We start from the raw sequence: 13,101 nt of genomic DNA, 5'->3' as shown, positions 1-13,101 counted from the left end.
CACCATACACACATAATACATATATATACACTGCATACACACCACACACACCACACACACCCACACACCACACATATACATACAACACACACACACACACCACACACACACACACACACACACACACACACACACCTCACACCCAGAACATGGTAAACTCATAATAACAATTAGTTGGTTAAGTTATTAAGTTTTAGCTTAGGAAGAAAAATCTAACATTCAGCCTATTTATTAAATATGATAGACATTGTCCCAAGACATGAATTTCAGTTTTTAAACTTAAGACCATTAAGTTCAATATCCAGCCTAAGAGAGAAAAATGACAGCAGATGGTGGCTTAAAACACCCACAAGTGCGACACCAGGGCTGGCTGGGGCAGGCTGACCTCGCCTCGCCGTCGCTTCTGTGACTCATCAGTGATCAATCTCATTACAAGGTCTACCAGGGCGGTGAGCGAATTCTCATCCGTGCAGCCATGAGCTTGGCTCTCAGCCCCGCTGCTGCTCAAGAGAGGTCGTGTTCTATGGTCTACAGCTCTGACCAGCTCAGGAGAGGAACAGGCGCCACAAAAAAGGGTTTCAAACTGGCATATACTCTATTTAATTCTTAATAAAAATACTTTGCGTGCACGTGTGTGTACCTGAATCATACACCTATATGCACACCATGTACATGCAGTGCCCATGGAGCCCAATAAAGGGAGTCAGATCCCTTGGAACTGGAGTTACAGACGGCTGTGAGCTGTAGTGTGGGTGCTGGGAATCAAACCCGGGTCCTCCGCAAAAGCAGCCAGTGCTCTTAACCGCTGAGCCATGTCTCCAGCCCCATGAATTCCCTGCTTTGGACGCCTCGCCTTCTGACGTCACATCCACTGCCCCTCACAATGTTTTCGTTGTAAATCCGCAGCTGAGTGTGGTTCTCCCTCCGCGGTAACAGCATCCCACAACAAAATGCCTTTAGTGCACGGGCGACGGTCTAACTCTGCTTCTCTCTGAAACACGCTAGTTATTGGTAGCTGAAAACTCTGTCTTGGGAGACACTGTGGCCCAACCAGGCCAGGGAGGGCGCTCTGCTGGGTTTTCCAACATACTGCAGAGCCAGCCAGCCCCCTCTACGTACATTTTTAGAGTAATGATTGTAATCAGAAAAAAAAAGAGTAGAAATTGATGCAAAGCTCGCTAAACAGCCAGAGGACCTTCTAAAGTAATGAATCACTGGCCCCCGATCTCCAAACCCGCCGGCTCCTGTACCACTTTAGGCAGAATCAGATTTTTGCCGCCACCTTCATCAAATGCCTGGATGTTATTTTTTCAGTGACTTCTAGTCATCTTTTGTGAGCTCTAAACTGTCTCTGGAAAGGCATGACCCACTTTTGTCTCGGACAGCCTGATTATAATAGCCCCGTCTGCACAAAAAGAAAATGAATGAAGTTGAATTAAGTCGCGACAATTTAATTTGTGGCGTATATGAGGAAGAAAGGTAAAATCTTTAGACGGATCCCAAAGGAACATGTCAGCTTCAATGCAAACAGCATTTGACTTTCTGGAAAGAGAAGTTCATTGTACTGGATTATAATTCAATTTCTGTATTCCATACACTCTAATTTCCCTCCGTAATAGTAAAATACAGTTAAAGACTGAAAAGGAAGGCCATTTCCCCCTTTCTAAAGCAAAAGTAAATGCCAGCGAGCTTGGGAATTAATTTTGAAACATGGTGTGAATTTTGCCAACAGGCACTTCTGTATTTGTATCAGGTGTTTTATTCGAATTTGTTTTTTAATTCAGGTGAAGTCAGAGTGCTTCCGTCATGGCTGGAGGAGAATTAACACTATTCAGTGGTGTGCTCGCTAGGAAGCGTGTCTGGCTGATTTGTCTTTCTACTCTGCTGTTCTCCAGAAGAGGCAAAACCAAAGGAAGAAAGCCGGACTCCTGGCACGCAGGGATTGCCATTTCCGGCCACAGATCGGTGCGTTTACCGCGGGCAGGCGTCCCTGGAGCCACGCTGCAGGGTCCAGAAAGCGTTTTTTCTGGGTGAGAGATGGCAGCTCCTCCGCCTCGCCCATGCTGACGCAGTGTTCACAGGCCATGTGCATCAGACGCAGACACCCACCCGGGTATCCCACACTCTGCAGCCAGTGCCCACCAAAGCTGCCATAGTGGTCCTCACGGCAGTTAATGCAGTAACCCCATCACCTTGCCTGACACACGGGAGATAGGAAACACATCGTTAGTAAGTGAATGCTGAGCCTTGTAGAACTGAGCTCCAAACCTCTGCATGACCGCCCCCCCCTCCCCCAAGCGTTTCTACTCTGGGTCTCGTGTCCACCTCCAGGCAAGGATCAAGGGGCGGCAGAATCATTCTAACCACTCACGTGCTGCTCCTTTCCGGTACAGTAAAGTCTCAGTTCAGTTCATAGCTCCCAGGCATGTTTACAGCTCAGCATCAAGGATCTGAGAAGGTCTTTGTCCTCGGGGAGAGCTGTGGAAGCCGCTTCCCTGGGGTATAACAACTGAGGAATCCGAGGTGCTTCGCTAAGCTGGAAGCAAACACGGGATGCTGCCTCTGGGCGAAAATGCTCGCAGGAGCTGTGGATTCCAAGGCTAGCTGGTGTCGGAGCATGCAGAGGACAGAAGCACACGTGAGGGAACCCACCAAGCTGCTGAGGTCCCTCGACCTGCAATCCGGGTCAGCAGCACCGTGTCTTGGAGTAAAAGTCCCCAAGATAAAGAAAGGAAGCCTCTCTCCTCCCCTGCTGGTTGACTTTCTGTTTCTCTAACAAGAATCCAAGATAAATCATCGTTAAACGGGGCAAGACTCGTTCGGGCTCACGGCTTCAGAGGTTCGAGGAGGCCACAGTCTCTGGAGTCTTTTGAGTCTGTGACGTCACAGCTCACGACAGCTGGAGGATCACTGCGGAGCTGCCAGGAAACCAAACGCTGAAGATCATCTTATGACTGCATGTTCTAAGCCACGGACAACAGTGCATGTTCACACCGATAGAAGATACTTAAACACAGGGTGGGGGTGGGTTTTGGGTATCTGTCACACCAGTGATGCTGATGGCCTGCTGTATTTCTAGAGCCCTCTCCAGGCACAGAATCTCTGACTACCGGATGTAAACATACTCTGTACGTGGCCACACACCTCTGCAAGGTCGGAGGGTGCAAGACTTTCTAATACCCTCTGACATTTTTACTTCATAAGACATATTTGAGTATGTTATGCCATTTGATATTTTTTTTTTTTTTTTTTTTTTTTTTGGTTTTTCGAGACAGGGTTTCTCTGTGTAGCTTTGCGCTTTTCCTGGAACTCACTTGGTAGTCCAGGCTGGCCTCGAACTCACAGAGATCCGCCTGGCTCTGCCTCCCGAGTGCTGGGATTAAAGGCGTGCGCCACCACCGCCCGGCCGCCATTTGATATTTTAAACAGCAAACCTGGAAGGTAAATGGGTATTATAATTACCATCCCATTTTACCATGATGGAAGCCAGAAGGAGGTCAACGCCCCCACCCCCACAAGCCCAAGGACTCTTGTCCCGACAGTGATGGAGGCTGGAACAGAGTCAAAGTCCTGACCTCTGCTTTGGTGACATATCACATCCTTCCTGATTGGTTTCCGTGTGACTTGGAGAGCCCTTCACAGGGTCATCTCTAAGGACATCTTCGTTAACAGGTAAAATAAGTTAATAGACCATAATGAGGTAAGTGATTTGAACCTGAACAGGAAAAACTTCTTTATGGAGAGAAACTATATGACACAGTTTGCAGGGGCAGCCTCTTTAAAAAGGACAGCTCCTCAAAAAACCATGTCAGCCAAGCTGATGGGCACAGGGCAATGAAGAAAACAGAGGCCCGGAGCCCTGCCTCCTGTCTGATGCCACGTGTCAGCATTGAAAGTTCTTACTAGGTGGAAGAGGCTTACATTTTTAGTTACTGCATGATGTGATGATGATGAGAACCCCCGCATCACTGGTATTTTTTTTAACCACCCATTAATGTAGAATGGTGAACGGTAACAACTGTGAGATGGTCCCGGGCAGGTGGCTGCCATGAGCAGAGACCGCCAAGACTCATGGCCTCAGGAGAACACTCAGCCAAGGGGAAGGTGTGCATTTCCTTTGCAGGTGTGAGCAGAAAACAAAAAGCTTAAGAGGAAGGGAGGGAGGGAGGGAGGGAGGGAGGGAGGGAGGGAGGGAGGGGAGAAGCCTTCAAAAACATATCCCCCAAGAAAGGCCAGGCTCCGAGCTCTCAGCTCACTGGGAAACAGTGGTGCATGCATCAGAGTCCCTGGCCACTGGGAAGGTGACTGTCTCTCTTGATTTTTCTACTTCTGTAAGGGAAGTTGACGCAGGACATGATTGAGAAGACCCTGCAGGGTTAAGGGACCCTTGCCGTGTGTGGTCCACCAGGAAGTTCATGTGGAATTTCATATGTTGGGATGAAGCGGAGCAGCAGCTAAGCCAAGGCCTCTCCAAGTGCTGATTAATTACAAGGGTGTGGGGTCAAAACGTATGTCTAAACCGAGCCTCTCCTTAGAGAGAGTTTTTAAGACGTCTTAAGAAAGGGAAAACTTGGACCAACTGTCGAAACGCTCTCTGGATCTAGCTGCAAGTGCTGAGCAAGCAGCAGAGTTCAGTTAGTTCAAGCCGTGCCATAAAGAATAGCTCTGAACGCCGCAGGCCACGGGAAGCCCTTATTTCACGTCAGCTAAGATGTCAGAGAGAGTGATGAGGGGGAAGAGAAGCTGTGGCCAGCGTGGGGCTGTGGGTAGAATCCCGATAGGACGGGAGAGGGCAAGAGCCTCTACGCAGTGAAGGAGCGCAGTGATCACCTTTCTCCATGCCCTTGCTTCCTGTAGTTTCAGTACCTGTGGTTCGGTGATCCAATACTAAACAGAAAATTCGAGAGATAAACAGTTCCTAAGTTTTAAATTGCATGGTATTCTGAGTGGCATGGTGAAATCGAGCACTATCCTGCCGTATCCCACCCAAAGCGTGAAGGGTCCCTCTACCCAGCGCAGCCACACTGTATATGCTACCCCCTTGCAAACCACTTTGTAGTCATCTCTGCTCTGAGACTGCTGCTGTTTCATGGTACTTGTGAGATGTAACCCTTACACAGTCACCTAACATCACAATGTGTATGTGTATTTCACATTACTTCATCTTATCACACACACATTGTGACAACTCATACCATCACGAGAAGGCTGAGTATAAACCAGAAAGAGATATTGAAAGATTTATATATATATATATATATATATATATATATATATATATATATATATATATGCATATATATGTGTACATATATACATACATAGCACACCTCCACATAACTTCTGTTACAGTGCACTGCCGTGCATATTCTTTTACTGGCCATAATTAATCTCTCACTGTGCCTAACTTATAAGTTAAATCTTATCATAGCATGTACATATAAGGAACGTATGACAACTTCAGAATTTGGTTCCTCTGTGGTTTCTGGCATTCATATGGTTCTTAGAATTCTCCAGGGATAAGGGATGAGGAGAAGTGCCGTACAATGAAAATACTTGCCAAATCCCTGTTAATACATTCAACTTTCCTTACTTTGCTACCTCAAGCTAGTGAGCATGACAACTATCATGCTTGAGGTCCCTTTGTCAGGGTCCCCATGTTTCCATATACCTTTCTTTAACCATCAGTAACAAAGCAATATTTCTTTGGGGAATGACAAGTAAAATGTATGAGTGTGTTTCTTTAACAACTTAGCTTCAAGGTTTTCCTAGCATTCTATTGGCCAATTCTTAGAGTTTTTCTACTGCATATTGAATATATCATCATTAGGTAAAGTAGACAAGTCATTCCCCTGGACTAGGTCCTACTATAGCACATGCATCAGGCAACTGTCACCTCCGGGGGGCGCTGGAGAGCTGGGCACAGTGCTGAAGAGTGGTTGCTGCCTTCCCAAAGGAAGAGTGTTCATTTCCCAGCACCCACACTGGTGGTTCACAACCAACCGTAATTCCAGCCCCAAGGGATCTGTCGTCCTCTTCTGGCCACCTTGGGAACTGCACGTATGTGGAACACACACACACACACACACACACACAGACACACACACACACACACACACACACACACACACACACACGCACAGAATAAATAGCCATTCCTCCCCTACATGCTTAATTCTGCCAATTCATCTTATTTCAACCAGATATGTGAAAACTACAAAATTCACAACAAAAGGAAAACTATAGGTCAGTAACATGAAAGATAATTTCAGAAACCCTTCCTAATGACTTTAAAGTTTAGCAGACCTGAAAAGTTGATTCAAGCAGAAAATCTGGGTAGACCAACGGCTGTGGAGGGATTGAAGGAAATTACCAACAGAAGCTCAACCCAAAGGTCCCAGCTAAGAGGGTCTCATGATAAAAAAGTTTCTTCAGCTTCTAAGAGAGAGATGATTCTTTTTTAATTCTAAGTGTAGGAAAAAACACACAATTTGTGAAAGTACTACCTATATTCTTATTTTAGTAACAAAAAAGGCACAAACCAATCTTGGTGATTGTCATACACAAAACTCCCAAAAAGAGGGCTAGACTATAAAATCGAAGAATTTTGTTTTTACTTCTTTTGATACAAGTTCTCACTATGTAGCTCTGGCTGGCCTGAAACCTTCTATGTAGAGCAAGCTGGTCTTGAACTCACAGAACTTGAACTCACCTGTCTCTGCCTCCTGAGTGATGGGATTAAAGGAGTGTGCCACCAAGTCTGGCAAAAATCACGGAGTTAGCTGGGCGGTGGTGGCGCACGCCTTTAATCCCAGCACTCGGGAGGCAGAGCCAGGCGGATCTCTGTGAGTTCGAGGCCAGCCTGGACTACAAAGTGAGTTCTAGGAAAGGCACAAAGCTACACAGAGAAACCCTGTCTCGAAAAACCAAAAAAAAAAAAAAAAAAAAAAAAAATCACGGAGTTTATTAAAATAGTAATCTAATCAGATGTGAACAGTGATGTATAGCTGCAGTCCCAACTCTCAGGATGCCGAGGGGAGAGGCTTGTGTGAGCTTGAGTCACTAGTTCAAGACCAGCCTGGGTAACATGATCTAGATGATGGATAAATGGAGAAAAAGTCCCCTCTTTAGTGTTACATTCAATGCGATAATTGCCTTAATAGTCAAACAAGGCTTTTTACCTATTTATCTAGTGATGCTGGAGACTGAGCACAGGGTCCTGTGCACCTAGGAATTACACCTTCAACCCCACAACTCAAGCAATCAATTCTTTGAATTCAACTTTTAGAGTGTTATCCCTATCTACTGCTGTGTAGCAAATTGCCCTACCCCAAATCAGCAGTTTGAAACAATAGGCATTTACTAATTTGCAGAGTTTTTATGGGCCAAGGAACCAGGAGTGGCTCAGTGGGATGTTCTTGCTCAAGGGTGGTTCAGAGGATGCAGTAAGTCCTGGGATTCAGTCACTTGGAGAGCAGACTGGGGTCAGAGCGGTGGGCTTCTAAAGCTGCTCACTCACATTCCTAGCCAGTTAGAGCCAGAAATTGACAGGAAGGGTCTGTTTCTCAGCATGCAGGAACTGCTTGAGTTCCCCTATCATTGCCCTGGCTTCCTCTAGAATGAACACTTGGAAAAATTTCCCATAGAAACTATTATGGCAGGTGTGAACTAGACTAAAACATCATGCCTGTTGTATCTTGTTGGTTACATATCTGCTTAATTAGATAGGGATGGACACTGCACACAGGCATGGTTACAAAGACAGGAGTCGATGGAGACATCTTAGGGGCTGCCTGTCTCAGGCACTTCCCTACTTGGAAAAGACAAGCAGGAGATAGTGTAGCTAGAGTTTTCCTGCCTGGCCCACAGTGAGGACAAATCTCTCTCACCTGCCAGTCCCACAGCCGCTCAGACCCGACCAAGTAAACACAGAGACTTATATTGCTTACAAACTGTATGGCCGTGGCAGGCTTCTTGCTAACTTTTCTTACAGCTTAAATTAATCCATTTCTATAAATCTATACCTTGCCACGTAGCTCGTGGCTTACCGGCATCTTCACATACTGTTTCTCATCGTGGCGGCTGGCAGTGTCTCTCTGACTCAGCCTTCCACTTCCCAGCTTTATTCTCCTCCTTGTCCCACCTATACTTCCTGCCTAGCCAATGGCCAATCAGTGATTTATTTATTGACCAATCAGCAACACACTTGACATACAGACCATCCCACAGCACAGCACTTCCCCCCCCTTTTTTTTTTTCTTTCAAAAAGGAAGGTTTTAACCTTAACAAAGTAAAATTACATATAATTTGGGAATTTGGGCGTAGCTTCTCTTACTACTTCCTGCTGGAGGAGGGCACTGTATCTTATGGGGACACAAAGAAAATTTTAGGATTATGGAATAGTCCATGAGGCTGTATCATCTGAGCCAGTTGCCTTCAAACCATTCTGGATGTTGGATCATCTGGGCCATGGTGTCATCAGAGACCTTTCAGGGGGTCTTGGCTGGTCAAACCTGATGTATCTTAATCTGGAACAAATCCATAGCCTTTGGCTTTCTGTGGGAACAAAAGCTGAGTCTCCTTTCTAAAGCAACATATCCTTATATCCAAATTTTGAAGTCAAGGTATCTTTAAAATATACATATTGGTTTAACTAAACATCGTTTATGATCAAATGTTTTTCTGCAGTTAAAAATCCCAAAGACAACACAATCCAGATTCTCTGTGTAATATTCATCTTTACGTGGCTTATTTTTTATATTAATTTACTGTCTCTTTAAAGACTTTATTTTTTAAAACTATGTATTTTTTATATAACTGTATATATCACTTTTTTTGTCTCTTTCAAGCCTATGTATATTTTACGCACATTGTAAACTATTACATCTGAATCTGTCTTATTGTGAATCTATTGCTTTAAACTGCAGCAGCTGTGGCTGCTGGCTCCACCCACCTCAGCTTCCCAACATGGCAGTGTTACGTTTTCCGCTAGCTCTGGGAGCTATTGTGGGTCTATGCTTCTATCAAAGCAGCGTGTAGCCCAGAAACCTCCTTTTGTTTTGTATTAGCAAAGGCCAAATCTACCATGCAGCTTATGTGCCACTTGCAGAGGCCTCATTCCCGCCATACTGCAGGTCGAGCGTGCACACTAGGAACCCACCAGCAGCTCAAACTGGCAGCTGCCGCTCATTTGAGAGAGACAATTAGGAAGCTGTTTTTAGCTCCGTTTTAGAATCTTTTTTCTCAGTTTTTAGGTGGAAACTCTTGCCACCACGTTGGGTGCCAGATGTAGCAGGAATCTTAGAGAGTCTTATTAATAAAATCAAACCCGAGGCCAGTTATTGGGGTGGATGCTGGTAGATCAGAGAGACAGAACAAGCCACAGCTACCTCACCTCACCGGATCCTCAACTGGTCTTGTCTCCTCAGACTGGAGGCCTCTGAGTCTTCATCCAGAATGGGTCTCAGCTGAATTGCTGCTCAAAAGCCTGAATGCTTAACCAGCCAAATGCTTGACCAGCCAAATGTTTCTAGTTTCTGGTCTCCACGCCTTATAGATCTTTCTGTTTTTGCCATCATTCCCTGGGATTAAAGGCTGGCTTTCTGGGATTAAAGGTGTGATGAGTCACCATGCCTGTCTGCATCCTTGAACACATGGATTTCTGCCTCTGGAATGCTAGGATTAAAGGCGTATGCTACCACTGCCTAACTTCTATGTTTAATATTGTGGTTGTTCTGTCTCTGACCCCAGATAAGTTTATTAGCATGCACAATATTTTGGGGAACACAATACCACAAGATAGCCTGCTTGAAGTGGCAATATCAGAAGCCAGTCCAAAACACTGAGGGTGAGGTCAAGGTAACCACTGTAATCTTACCATTTGGCATGTTCTAGAACAGTTAACTAATGACTGGGAAAAAGCTGAACTCAGAAGTAAATAGACTAATAGAAAAAAACCTCTCAACTATTTCCAAACCATATGGCTGAGCATTAGGTGATGAGCTCACTCATGTCAGTTATGACAGAACATGCCACTTGCTATAATACTAAAACTCCCCAAGTAACCACTATACTAAACAAGAAAATGGAATTCCTAGTTTGGCTGAGGAAGAGGGCTGAGAAACTGGTTGGTGTGTGTGTTCTTTGACTGTGAGTATGAAAAATTAATTGCATCTGAAACAGTGTATATCTTTTGTGTGTTCACCAGACGTCAGCAACGTTTTTAAAAATAAGTGATAAGGCTGGAGAGATGGCTCAGCCATTAAAGGTTAGACTCACAACCAAAAATAAGCGATAAACAGCTAGGCATGGGAATGGAGCCCTGTTTCCAACACTCAGGAGGCCGAGGTAGGAGGGTTGTGAGTTCCAGGCCAACCTGGGAGGCAGAGTGAGAACCTATCTCAAAAGGAAATCGTTTCAAAGTGACTTTATAAAGAAATGGTGGGTCCCCACGGATATGACACAGCTGAGCAGTTTTTAAAAGAGGGAGCCAGGGATGTCCCCCCGCCAGATGCCTTAGAAATACAATTTCCAAGCTTGATGTTGATACAAAAGATTAGTTGCTATCACAAGTTACATAACCCAGGGATAGCCTCACTGTAAGGCGAACTCTAAGAACAATGTTAATCTGCACAGCTGGTTTGTATAGAAGCATGAATCTCAAACACTACGGAGTTGGGAAGGAAACAACAGCTAACGATGTGTCCTGGAGTCACTGGTTAGATGAATGGATGATTCGGGGGTTTGATGGGGAGCCCTGAGGACCCAGAGGACCCAGGGGAGCATCTATATCCTGGAGAGTGGTTGACAAGAGCGAATTCCAAAGGATCCAGGGTCCTCAACTCCCAGCTCTTCCTACACTCTCCTTCATTCTCTCCAAAATTCACGAAGCGAGTGACCTCAGTGGCCAGTTCCTCCGTAATTTCCTAGGTTCCCTGTACAAAGGAATTTCAGTTTCAGTCAAGTTTTGCGGAAACCTCGGTTTTTCACTTGTGTGGGGCCTGATCCCAGGAAACAGGACAATGTATTTTAACCTTGTCAGTTTTGCTGAGAAGGATTCAGACAGCTGGGCCAGCCTTTCAAACATACAGATGTCCACTGAATTGTTTACTCTCCTGCCAAGTTCCATCTTCCTTTTTTATTTCCTACTTTATGCCATCAAAGCACTTCAACAATCTGCAAAGGTAATGACTTGGCAAAACTAATGCCAGGCTTTTCAGTTTTTTTTTTTTTTTTAAATATCCTCAAAAATCCACTGCCAAAGACTCAAAATGAAGAGCTGATTGCTAGGTAGATAGTTTAGATGATGGATAGATGGACGGATGGATAGGTGGATGGATAGATAGACAGACAGACAGACAGACAGACAAACAGATAGATAGATAGATAGATAGACAGGCAAACAGATGAATAACCATAAAAACACAGTACAGCTGGGCAGTAGTGGCACACGCCTTTAGTCCCAACACTCGGGAGGCAGAGCCAGGCGGAACTCTGTGAGTTCGAGGCCAGCCTGGGCTACAGAGTGAGTTCCAGGAAAAGGCTCCAAAGCTACACAGAGAAACCCTGTCTCGAAAAACAAAAGCAAAAAACACCCATAAACAAACAAACAAACAAATAAATAAATAAACAAACATGGTACAATGGGCTTCTGGATGTGGGGACACACTTGCAGGTCTAGCGTTGGAAGGTCTGAGACAGGAGAATCATGCCTTCCCAGCCAGCTTGGCCTACATAATGAGATCCTGTCTCAAAACAAATGAAAAAAAAAGTGAAAAAAGTAAGAGAAAAGAGGATAAACAGTGAGGACGATGTGTGTTAAGAGTCCCCTTCATTTGCTTTCCCGCTCCATCCCCATCCCCTTCCCTCCATTGCCCCCCCCCCCATGCCCAGTTTACTCATGGAGATCTCATCCATTTCCTCTTCCCAGGGCAATCCATGCGTCCCTCTTTGGGTCTTCCATGTTAGCTAGCTTCTCTGGAGTTGTGGGTTGTTGTCTGGCTATCCTTTGCATTACATTCAGTATCCACTTATGAGTGAGTACATACCACGTTTGTCCTTCTGGGTTTGGGTTACCTCACTCAGGATGATATTTTCTAGTTCCATCCATTTGCCTGAAAATTTCATGATGTCATTGCTTTTTTACTGCTGAGTAAAAAATACTCCATTGTGTATATGTGCCACATTTTCTTAATCCATTCTTCAGTTGAGGGGCATCTAGGGTGTTTCCAGGTTCTGGCTTTACGAATAATGCTGCTATGAACATAGTTGAGGATGTGTCCTTGTGGTGTGGTTGAGCATTCCTTGGGTATATGCCCAAGGGCTGGGTCTGGCAAGGGCTTTTCCTTCCTTTGTGGAGACCAGTTACCTGGTCTGCCTCAGGACAGATGACTATGACAGCATGGAAATAAAGCCCCTTTCTTTTTTCCTGGGAAAGGGGACCCCAGAGGAGACCCTCACCAAGGAGCTGGCAGGCTATCTCACTAGCATGGGTCATTTCAGCATGGCTCGGTAATACCAAGTTCTCCACGGTGCTACCCGAAGAGCTCCCACCACACACCCCAGCACCCCACATGCTCTCGAGTCTCCTTCCTATTGCTATTCTGGGTAGATTCACTTGGTAATTTCTTAGAAACAGAATCTTGAGACCTCAATTTGCATAAATACTGCTACCCCCAAATTCACTCATGAACCAAGGTTGAAAAAGCATCATCCTAAATCCTGGTATTTTTTTAAAAAACTCTCCTTGAATTTTCTCTTCTTCAATTCAACATACCATTATTCCTTCTCATGGGGGAACGCCATAATTCCGTAGCTATAGATTTCTTAGAATTTTTTTATATGTACGTTGTTGGACGTCACTGTCCCGAATGATTTTCCAGAACAATGTGCACATGTCCGTTGATATTCTGCAGTTCTTCTATGGGAATTGCTCTCTCTCCCAGTGGCTGTTCCTCCTATGACACCCACGGCCTGATACTTACACCCCGTGCACCCAGAGTTATCTAAGCACTCTATGCGCATCCATCCCATCCTGCGACACCTTGGAGTTTAGCGATTATCATCTGCATTGTCAAATAAGGAATTCAGAGAACTTGATTA

At 45.1% G+C, this 13,101-nt stretch overlaps 1 long non-coding RNA gene across 1 annotated transcript; it reads right to left on the bottom strand.

Annotated features, from left to right (window-relative positions):
- Positions 1–213: 213 nt before the first annotated feature.
- On the bottom strand, positions 214–3,206 carry LOC128120501 (uncharacterized). The gene is made up of 2 exons (XR_008221886.1): positions 2,372–3,206; positions 214–2,197 (listed from the first exon to the last, which is right to left on the bottom strand). It is a non-coding gene; the product is annotated as an uncharacterized LOC128120501 (long non-coding RNA).
- Positions 3,207–13,101: the final 9,895 nt, after the last annotated feature.

The sequence above is a fragment of the Peromyscus californicus genome, unplaced genomic scaffold, assembly GCF_007827085.1.
Source record: "Peromyscus californicus insignis strain IS unplaced genomic scaffold, ASM782708v3 Scaffold_2__1_contigs__length_46816999, whole genome shotgun sequence".
Lineage (NCBI taxonomy): Eukaryota > Metazoa > Chordata > Mammalia > Rodentia > Cricetidae > Peromyscus > Peromyscus californicus.
Note: the sequence above shows the minus strand (reverse complement) of the source record. Positions and strands in the feature narration are given on the sequence as shown.